Genomic DNA, 11,726 nt, shown 5'->3' with positions numbered 1-11,726 from the left:
TCAATGTTCATACAGATAGCGGTGTAGCTATTTCCATGTTCATACAGATAGCGGTGTAGATATTTCCATGTTTATACTGATAGCGGTTAAGATGTATGCATGTTTACACAGATAGCGGTGTAGATATTTCCATGTTCATACAGATTGCGGTGTAGATATTTCCATGTTCATCCAGATGGCTGTGTAGATATATCCATGTTCATACAGATGGTGGTGAAGGTATTTCCATGTTCATACAGATAGCGGTGAAGATATTTCCATGTTCATACAGATAGCGGTGTAGATACTTCCATGTTCATACAGATAGAGGGGCTGATATTTCCATGTTCATAAAGATAGCGGTGCTGATATTTCCATGTTTATACAGATAGCGGTGTAGATATTTCCATGTTTATACAGATAGCAGTGTAGATATTTATATGTTTATACAGATAGCAGTGTAGATATCTCCATCTTAATACAGATGGCGGTTTAGATATTTATATGTTCATACAGATGGCGGTGCAGATATTTCCATGTTCATACAGATGGCGGTGTAGATATTTCCATGTTCATACAGATAGCGGTGTAGTTATTTCCATGTGTAAAGAGATAGCTGTGTAGATATTTCCATGTATATGCATATAGCAGTGCAGATATTTCCATTTTCATGCAGATAGCGGTGTAGATATTTCCATCTTCAAACAGATAGCGGTGTAGATATTTCCATGTTCATACAGATAGCGGTGTAGATATTTCCATGTTCATACAGATAGCGGTGTAGATATATCCATGTTTATACAGATAGCTGTGAAGATCTATGCATGTTTACACAGATAGCGGTGTAGATATTTCCATGTTCATCCAGATGGCTGTGTAGATATATCCATGTTCACACAGATAGCGGTGTAGATATTTCCATGTTCATACAGATAGCGGTGTAGATATTTCCATGTTAATCCAGATGGCTGTGTAGATATATCCATGTTCATACAGATAGCGGTGTAGATACTTCCATGTTCATACAGATAGCGGTTTAGCTATTTCCATGTTGATACAGATAACGGTGTAGCTATTTCCATGTTCATACAGATAGCGGTGTAGCTATTTCCATGTTCATACAGATAACGGTGTAGCTATTTCCATGTTCATACAGATGGCAGAGTAGATATTTCCATGTTCATACAGATAGCGGTGTAGATATTTCCATTTTCATGCAGATAGCGGTGTAGATATTTACATGTTCAAACAGATAGCGGTGTAGAAATTTCCATGTTCATTCAGATAGCTTTGTAGATATTTCCATGTTCATACAGATTGCGGTGTATATATTTCCTTGTTCATACAGATAGCGGTGTAGATATTTCCATGTTCATTCAGATAGCGGTGCAGACATTTCCATGTTTATACAGGTAGCGGTGTAGATATTTCCATGTTTATACAGATAGCGGTGAAGATATTTCCATGTTCATCCAGAGGGCTGTGTAGATATATCCATGTTCATACAGATTGCGGTGTAGATATTTCCATGTTCATCCAGATAGCGGTGTAGATAATTCGATGTTCATACAGATATCGGTGTAGATATTTCCATGTTCATACAGATAGCGGTGCTGATATTTTCATGTTTATACAGGTAGCGGTATAGATATTTCCATGGTTATACAGATAGCGGTGTAGATATTTCCATGTTTATACAGATAGCGTTGTAGATATTTCCATGTTTATTCAGATAGCGGTGTAGATATCTCCATCTTAATACAGATGGCTGTATAGATATTTATATGTTCATACAGATGGCGGTGCAGATATTTCCATGTTCATACAGATGGCGGTGTAGATATTTCCATGTTCATACAGATAGGGTTGTAGTTATTTCCATGTGTAAAGAGATAGCTGTGTAGATATTTCCATGTATATGCTGATAGCTGCGTAGATATTTCCATTTTAATGCAGATAGCGGTGTATATATTTCCATCTTCAAACAGATAGCGGTGTAGATATTTCCATGTTCATACAGATAGCGGTGTAGATATTTCCATGTTTATACAGATAGCGGTGAAGATGTATGCATGTTTACACAGATAGCGGTGTGGATATTTCCATGTTTATCCAGAGGGCTGTGTGGATATATCCATGTTCATACAGATAGCGGTGTAGATATTTCCCTCTTCATACTGATATCGGTGTAGATATTTCCATGTTCATACAGATAGCGGTGTAGATATTACCATGTTCATTCAGATAGCGGTGTAGATATTTCCATGTTCATACAGATAGCGGTGCTGATATTTCCATGTTTATACTGGTAGCGGTGTAGATATTTCCATGTTTATACAGATAGCGGTGTAGATATTTCCATGTTTATACAGATAGCGGTGTAGATATTTCCATGTTTATACAGATAGCGGTGTAGATATCTCCATCTTAATACAGATGGCGGTGTAGATATTTATATGTTCATACAGATGGCGGTGCAGGTATTTCCATGTTCATACAGATGGCGGTGTGGATATTTCGATGTTCATACAGATAGCGGTGTAGTTATTTCCATGTGTAAAGAGATAGCTGTGTAGATATTTCCATGTATATGCAGATAGCAGTGTAGATATTTCCATTTTCATGCAGATAGCGGTGTAGATATTTCCATGTTCAAACAGATAGCCTTGTAGATATTTCCATGTTCATACAGATAGCGGTGTAGATATTTCCATGTTCATACAGATAGCGGTGTAGTTATTTCCATGTTTATACAGATAGCGGTGAAGATTTATGCATGTTTACACAGATAGCGGTGTAGATATTTCCATGTTCATCCAGATGGCTGTGTAGATATATCCATGTTCATACAGATAGCGGTGTAGATATTTCCATGTTCATTCAGATAGCGGTGTAGCTATTTCCATGTTCATACAGATAGCGGTGTAGATATTTCCATGTTTATACTGATAGCGGTGAATATGTATGCATGTTTACACAGATAGCGGTGTAGATATTTCCATGTTCATACAGATAATGGTGTAGATATTTCCATGTTCATCCAGATGGCTGTGTAGATATATCCATGTTCATACAGATAGTGGTGTAGATATTTCCATGTTCATACAGATAGCGGTGCTGATATTTCCTTGTTTATACAGGCAGCGGTGTAGCTATTTCTATGTTCCTACAGATAGCGGTGTAGATATTTCCATGTTCAAACAGATAGCGGTGCTGATATTTCCATGTTTATACAGGCAGCGGTTTAGATATTTCCATGTTTATACAGATAGCGGTTTAGATATTTCCTTCTTAATACAGATGGCTGTGTAGATATTTATATGTTCATACAGATGGCGGTGTTGATATTTCCATGTTTGTACAGATAGCAGTGTAGATATCTCCATCTTAATACAGATGGCGGTGTAGATAATTATATGTTCATACAGATGGCGGTTCAGATATTTCCATGTTCATACAGATGGCGGTGGAGATATTTCCATGTTCATACAGATAGTGGTGTAGTTATTTCCATGTGTAAAGAGATAGCTGTGTAGATATTTCCATGTTTATACAGATAGCGGTGTAGATATTTCCATGTATATAGATATAGCGGTGTAGTTATTTCCATGTGTAAAGAGATAGCTGTGTAGATATTTCCATGTATATGCAGAGAGCTTTGCAGATATTTCCATTTTCATGCAGATAGCTGTGTAGATATTTACATGCTCAGATAGCGGTGTAGATATTTCCATGTTCATTCAGATAGCTTTGTAGATATTTCCATGTTCATACAGATAGCGGTGTAGATAGTTCCAGGTTCATTCAGATAGTGGTGCTGATATTTCCATGTTTATACAGGTAGCGGTGTTGATATTTCCATGTTTATACAGATATCGGTGTAGATATTTCCGTGTTTATACAGATAGCGGTGTAGATATTTCCATGTTTATACAGATAGCGGTGTAGATATCTCCATCTTAATACAGACGGCGGTGTAGATATTTATATGTTCATACAGATGGCGGTGCAGATATTTCCATGTTCATACAGATGGCGGTGTAGATATTTCCATGTTCATACAGATAGCGGTGTAGTAATTTCCATGTGTAAAGATATAGCTGTGTAGATATTTCCATGTATATGCAGATATCAGTGTAGTTATTTCCATTTTCATGCAGATAGCGGTGTAGATATTTCCATGTTCAAACAGATAGCGGTGAAGATATTTCCATGTTCAGACAGATAGCGGTGCAGATATTTCCATGTTCATTCAGATAGTGGTGTAGATATTTCCATGTTTATACAGATAGCGGTGAAGATGTATGCATGTTTACAGAGATAGCGGTGTAGATATTTCCATGTTCATCCAGATGGCTGTGTAGATATATCCATGTTCATACAGATAGCGGTGTAGATATTTCCATGTTCATACAGATAGCGGTGTAGCTATTTCGATGTTCATACACATAGCGGTGTAGATATTTCCATGTTTATACTGATAGCGGTGAAGATGTACGCATGTTTACACAGATAGCGGTGTTGATATTTCCATGTTCATACAGATAGCGGTGTAGATATTTCCATGTTCATCTAGATGGCTGTGTAGATATATCCATGTTCATACAGATAGTGGTGTAGATATTTCCATGTTCTTACAGATAGCGGTGCTGATATTTCCATGTTTATATAGGCAGCGGTGTAGATATTTCCATGTTTATACAGATAGCAGTTTAGATATTTCCTTCTTAATACAGATGGCGTTGTAGATATTTATATGTTCATACAGATGGCGGTGCAGATATTTCCATGTTCATACAGATGGCGGTGTAGATATTTCCATGTATATTGATATAGCGGTGTAGTTATTTCCATGTGTAAAGAGATAGCTGTGTAGATATTTCCATGTATATGCAGAGAGCTTTGCAGATATTTCCATTTTCATGCAGATAGCTGTGTGGATATTTACATGCTCAAACAGATAGCGGTGTGGATATTTCCATGTTCATCCAGAGGGCTGTGTAGATATATCCATGTTCATACAGATAGCGGTGTAGATATTTCCATGTTCATACAGATAGCGGTATAGATATTTCCATGTTCATTCAGATAGCGGTGCTGATATTTCCATGTTTATACAGGTAGCGGTGTAGATATTTCCATGTTTATACAGATAGCGGTGTAGGTATTTCCATGTTTATACAGATAGCGGTGAAGATATCTCCATCTTAATACAGATGGCGGTGTAGATATTTTTATGTTAATACAGATGGCGTTGCAGATATTTCCATGTTCATACAGATGGCGGAGTAGATATTTCCGTGTTCATACAGATATCGGTGTAGTTATTTCCATGTGTAAAGAGATAGCTGTGTAGATATTTCCATGTATATGCAGATAGCAGTGTAGATATTTCCATTTTCATACAGATAGCGGTGTAGATATTTCCATGTTCAAACACACAGCGGTGTAGATATTTCCATGTTCATACAGATAGCGGTGCTGATATTTCCATGTTTATACAGATAGCGGTGTAGATATTTCCATGTTTATTCAGATAGCGGTGTAGATATCTCCATCTTAATACAGATGGCGGTGTAGATATTTATATGTTCATACAGATGGCGGTGCAGATATTTCCATGTTCATCCAGATGGCGGTGTAGATATTTCCATGTTCATACAGATAGCGGTGTAGATATTTCCATGTTCATACAGATAGCGGTGCTGATATTTCCATGTTTATACAGGTAGCGGTGTAGATATTTCCATGTTTATACAGATAGCGGTGTAGATATTGCCATGTTTATACAGATAGCGGTGTAGATATTTCCATGTTTATACAGATAGCGGTTTAGATATATCCATCTTAATACAGATGGCGGTGTAGATATTTATATGTTCATACAGATGGCGGTGGAGATATTTCCATGTTCATACAGATGGCGGTGTAGATATTTCCATGTTCATACAGTTAGCGGTGTAGTTATTTCCATGTCTAAAGAGATAGCTGTGTAGATATTTCCATGTATTTGCAGATAGCTGTGTAGATATTTCCATTTTCATGCAGATAGCTGTGTAGCTATTTCCATTTTCATGCAGATAGCGGTGTATATATTTCCATCTTCAAACAGATAGCGGTGTAGATATTTCCATGTTCATACAGATAGCGGTGTAGATATTTCCATGTTAATACAGATAGCGGTGAAGATGTATGCATGTTTACACAGATAGCGTTGTGGATATTTCCTTGTTCATCCAGAGGGCTGTGTAGATATATCCATGTTCATCCAGATGGCTGTGTAGATATATCCATGTTCATACAGATGGCGGTGAAGGTATTTCCATGTTCATACAGATAGCGGTGTAGATATTTCCATGTTCATACAGATAGCGGTGTAGATATCTCCATGTTCATGCAGATAGAGGGGCTGATATTTCCATGTTCATACAGATAGCGGTGCTGATATTTCCATGTTTATACAGGTAGCGGTGTAGATATTTCCATGTTTATACAGATAGCGGTGTAGATATTTCCATGTTTATACAGATAGCGGTGTAGATATTTCCATGTTCATACAGATAGCGGTGTAGATATTTCCATGTTTATACAGATTGCGGTGAAGATGTATGCATATTTACACAGATAGCGGTGTAGATATTTCCATGTTCATACAGATAGCGGTGTAGATATTTCCGTGTTCATCCAGATGGCTGTGTAGATATATCCATGTTCATACAGATAGCGGTGTAGATATTTCCATGTTCATACAGGTAGTGGTGTAGATATTTCCATGTTCATACAGATAGCGGTGTAGCTGTTTCCATATTCATACACATAGCGGTGTAGACATTTCCATGTTCATAGAGATAGCAGTGTAGATATTTCCAAGTTTATACAGATAGCGGTGTAGATATCTCCATCTTAATATAGATGGCGGTGTAGACATTTATATGTTCATACAGATGGCGGTGCAGATATTTCCCTGTTCATACAGATGGCAGTGTAGCTATTTCCATGTTTATAGAGATAGCCCTGTACTTATTTCCTCGTGTAAAGAGATAGCTTTGTAGATATTTCCATGTATATGCAGATCGCTGTGTAGATATTTCCATTTTCATGCAGATAGCGGTGTAGATATTTCCATGTTCATAGAGATAGCGGTGTAGATACTTCCATGTCCATACAGATAGAGGGGCTGATATTTCCATGTTCATACAGTTAGCGGTGCTGATATTTACATGTTTATACAGATAGCGGTGTAGATATTTCCATGTTTATACAGATACCGGTTTAGATATCTCCATCTTAATACAGATGGCGGTGTAGATATTTATATGTTCATACAGATGGTGGTGCAGACATTTCCATGTTCATACAGATAGCGGTGTAGATATTTCCATGTTCATACAGATAGCGCTGTAGATATTTCCATGTTTATACAGATAGCGGTGAAGATGTATGCATGTTTACACAGATAGCGGTGTAGATATTTCCATGTTCATACAGATAGCGGTGTAGATATTTCAATGTTCATACAGATAGCGGTTTAGATATTTCCTTCTTAATACAGATGGCGGTGTAGATAATTATATGTTCATACAGATGGTGGTGCAGATATTTCCATGTTCATACAGATGGCGGTGTAGATATTTCCATGTTTATAGATATAGCGGTGTAGTTATTTCCATGTGTAAAGAGATTGCTGTGTAGATATTTCCATGTATATGCAGATAGCTTTGTAGATATTTCCATTTTCATGCAGATAGCGGTGTAGATATTTCCATGTTCAAACAGATAGCGGTGTAGATATTTCCATGTTCATTCAGATAGCAGTGTAGATATTTCCATGTTTATACAGATAGCGGTGAAGATGTATGCATGTTTACACAGATAGCGGTGTAGATATTTCCATGTTCATACAGATAGCGGTGTAGATATTTCCATGTTCATCCAGATGGCTGTGTAGATATTTCCATGTTCATACAGATAGCGGTGTAGCTATTTCCTTGTTCATACAGATAGCGGTGTAGATATTTCCATGTTCATACAGATAGCGGTGTAGATATTTCCATGTTCATACAGATAGCGGTGCTGATATTTCCATGTTTATACAGGCAGCGGTGTAGATATTTCCATGTTCCTACAGATAGCGGTTTAGATATTTCCTTCTTAATACAGATGGCGGTGTAGATATTTATATGTTCGTACAGATGGCGGTGTAGTTATTTCCATGTTTATACAGATAGCAGTGTAGATATCTCCATCTTAATACAGATGGCGGTGTAGATATTTATATGTTCAAACAGATTGCGGTGTAGATATTTCCATGTTCATACAGATAGCGGTGTAGATATTTCCATGTTCAAACAGATAGCGGTGTAGATATTTCCATGTTCATACAGATGGCGGTGTAGATATTTATATGTTCATACAGATAGCAGTGTAGATACTTCCATTTTCATGCAGATAGCGGTGTAGATATTTCCATGTTCAAACAGATAGCGGTGTAGATATTTCCATGTTCATACAGATAGCGGTGTAGATATTTCCAAGTTCATACAGATAGCGGTGTAGATATTTCCATGTTTATACAGATAGCGGTGAAGGTCTACGCATGTTTACACAGATAGCGGTGTAGATATTTCCATGTTCATCCAGATGGCTGTGTTGATATATCCATGTTCATACAGATAGCGGTGTAGATATTTCCATGTTCATAGAGATAGCGGTGTAGATATTTCCATGTTCAACCATATGGCTGTGTAGATATATCCATGTTCATACAGATAGCGATGTAGATATTTCCATGTTCATACAGATAGCGGTGCTGATATTTCCATGTTCATACAGATAGCGGTGTAGATATTTCCAAGTTCATACAGATAGCGGTGTAGATATTTCCATGTTTATACAGATAGCGGTGAAGGTCTACGCATGTTTACACAGATAGCGGTGTAGATATTTCCATGTTCATCCAGATGGCTGTGTTGATATATCCATGTTCATACAGATAGCGGTGTAGATATTTCCATGTTCATAGAGATAGCGGTGTAGATATTTCCATGTTCAACCATATGGCTGTGTAGATATATCCATGTTCATACAGATAGCGATGTAGATATTTCCATGTTCATACAGATAGCGGTGTAGCTATTTCCATGTTCATACAGATAACGGTGTAGCTATTTCCATGTTCATACAGATAGCGGTGTAGATATTTCCATGTTGATACAGATAGCGGTGTAGATATTTCCATGTTCATACAGATAGCGGTGCTGATATTTCCATGTTTCTGCAGGCAGCGGTGTAGATATTTCCATGTTTATACAGATAGCAGTTTAGATATTTCCTTCTAAATACAGATGGTGGAGTAGATACTTATATGTTCATACAGATGGCGGTGCTGATATTTCCATGTTCATACACATGGCGGTGTAGACATTTCCCTGTTTATAGATATAGCGGTGTAGTTATTTCCATGTGGAAAGAGATAGCTGTTTAGATATTTCCATGTATATGCAGATAGCTTTGTAGATATTTCCATTTTCATGCAGATAGTGCTGTAGATATTTACATGTTCAAACAGATAGCTGTGTAGATATTTCCATGTTCATTCAGATAGCTTTGTAGATATTTCCATGTTCATACAGATAGCGGTGTAGATATTTCCATGTTCATACAGATAGCGGTGTAGATATTTCCATGTTCATACAGATAGCGGTGCTGATATTTCCATGTTTATACATGAAGCGGTGTAGATATTTCCATGTTTATACAGATAGCGGTGAAGATGTATGCATGTTTACACAGATAGCGGTGTGGATATTTCCATGTTCATCCAGAGGGCTGTGTAGATATATCCATGTTCATACAGATAGCGGTGTAGATATTTCCATGTTCATCCAGAGGGCTGTGTATATATATCCATGTTCATACAGATAGCGGTGTAGATATTTCCATGTTTATACAGATTGCGGTGAACATGAATGCATGTTCACACAGATAGCGGTGTAGATATTTCCATGTTCATACAGATAGTGGTGTGGATATTTCCATGTTCATCCAGAGGGCTGTGTAGATATATCCATGTTCATGCAGATAGCGTTGTAGATATTTCCATGTTTATACAGATAGCGGTGAAGATGTATGCATGTTTACACAGATAGCGGTGTAGATATTTCCATGTTCATACAGATAGCGGTGTAGATATTTCCATGTTCATACAGATAGCGGTGTAGATATTTCCATGTTCATACAGATAGCGGTGCTGATATTTCCATGCTTATATAGGTAGCGGTGTAGATATTTCCATGTTTATACAGATAGCGGTGTAGATATTTCCATGTTTATACAGATAGCGGCGTAGATATTTCCATGTTTATACAGATAGCAGTGTAGAAATCTCCATCTTAATACAGATGGCGGTGTAGATACTTATATGTTCATACAGATGGCGGTGCAGATATTTCCATGTTCATACAGATGGCGGTGTAGATATCTCCATCTTAATATAGATGGCGGTGTAGACATTTATATGTTCATACAGATGGCGGTGCAGATATTTCCCTGTTCATACAGATGGCAGTGTAGCTATTTCCATGTTTATAGAGATAGCCCTGTACTTATTTCCTCGTGTAAAGAGATAGCTTTGTAGATATTTCCATGTATATGCAGATCGCTGTGTAGATATTTCCATTTTCATGCAGATAGCGGTGTAGATATTTCCATGTTCATAGAGATAGCGGTGTAGATACTTCCATGTCCATACAGATAGAGGGGCTGATATTTCCATGTTCATACAGATAGCGGTGCTGATATTTACATGTTTATACAGATAGCGGTGTAGATATTTCCATGTTTATACAGATACCGGTTTAGATATCTCCATCTTAATACAGATGGCGGTGTAGATATTTATATGTTCATACAGATGGTGGTGCAGACATTTCCATGTTCATACAGATAGCGGTGTAGATATTTCCATGTTCATACAGATAGCGCTGTAGATATTTCCATGTTTATACAGATAGCGGTGAAGATGTATGCATGTTTACACAGATAGCGGTGTAGATATTTCCATGTTCATACAGATAGCGGTGTAGATATTTCAATGTTCATACAGATAGCGGTTTAGATATTTCCTTCTTAATACAGATGGCGGTGTAGATAATTATATGTTCATACAGATGGTGGTGCAGATATTTCCATGTTCATACAGATGGCGGTGTAGATATTTCCATGTTTATAGATATAGCGGTGTAGTTATTTCCATGTGTAAAGAGATTGCTGTGTAGATATTTCCATGTATATGCAGATAGCTTTGTAGATATTTCCATTTTCATGCAGATAGCGGTGTAGATATTTCCATGTTCAAACAGATAGCGGTGTAGATATTTCCATGTTCATTCAGATAGCAGTGTAGATATTTCCATGTTTATACAGATAGCGGTGAAGATGTATGCATGTTTACACAGATAGCGGTGTAGATATTTCCATGTTCATACAGATAGCGGTGTAGATATTTCCATGTTCATCCAGATGGCTGTGTAGATATTTCCATGTTCATACAGATAGCGGTGTAGCTATTTCCTTGTTCATACAGATAGCGGTGTAGATATTTCCATGTTCATACAGATAGCGGTGTAGATATTTCCATGTTCATACAGATAGCGGTGCTGATATTTCCATGTTTATACAGGCAGCGGTGTAGATATTTCCATGTTCCTACAGATAGCGGTTTAGATATTTCCTTCTTAATACAGATG

The sequence above is a fragment of the Gorilla gorilla genome, chromosome 18 (genome assembly GCF_029281585.2).
Source record: "Gorilla gorilla gorilla isolate KB3781 chromosome 18, NHGRI_mGorGor1-v2.1_pri, whole genome shotgun sequence".
NCBI lineage: Eukaryota > Metazoa > Chordata > Mammalia > Primates > Hominidae > Gorilla > Gorilla gorilla.
This window is presented reverse-complemented; position numbering follows the sequence as displayed.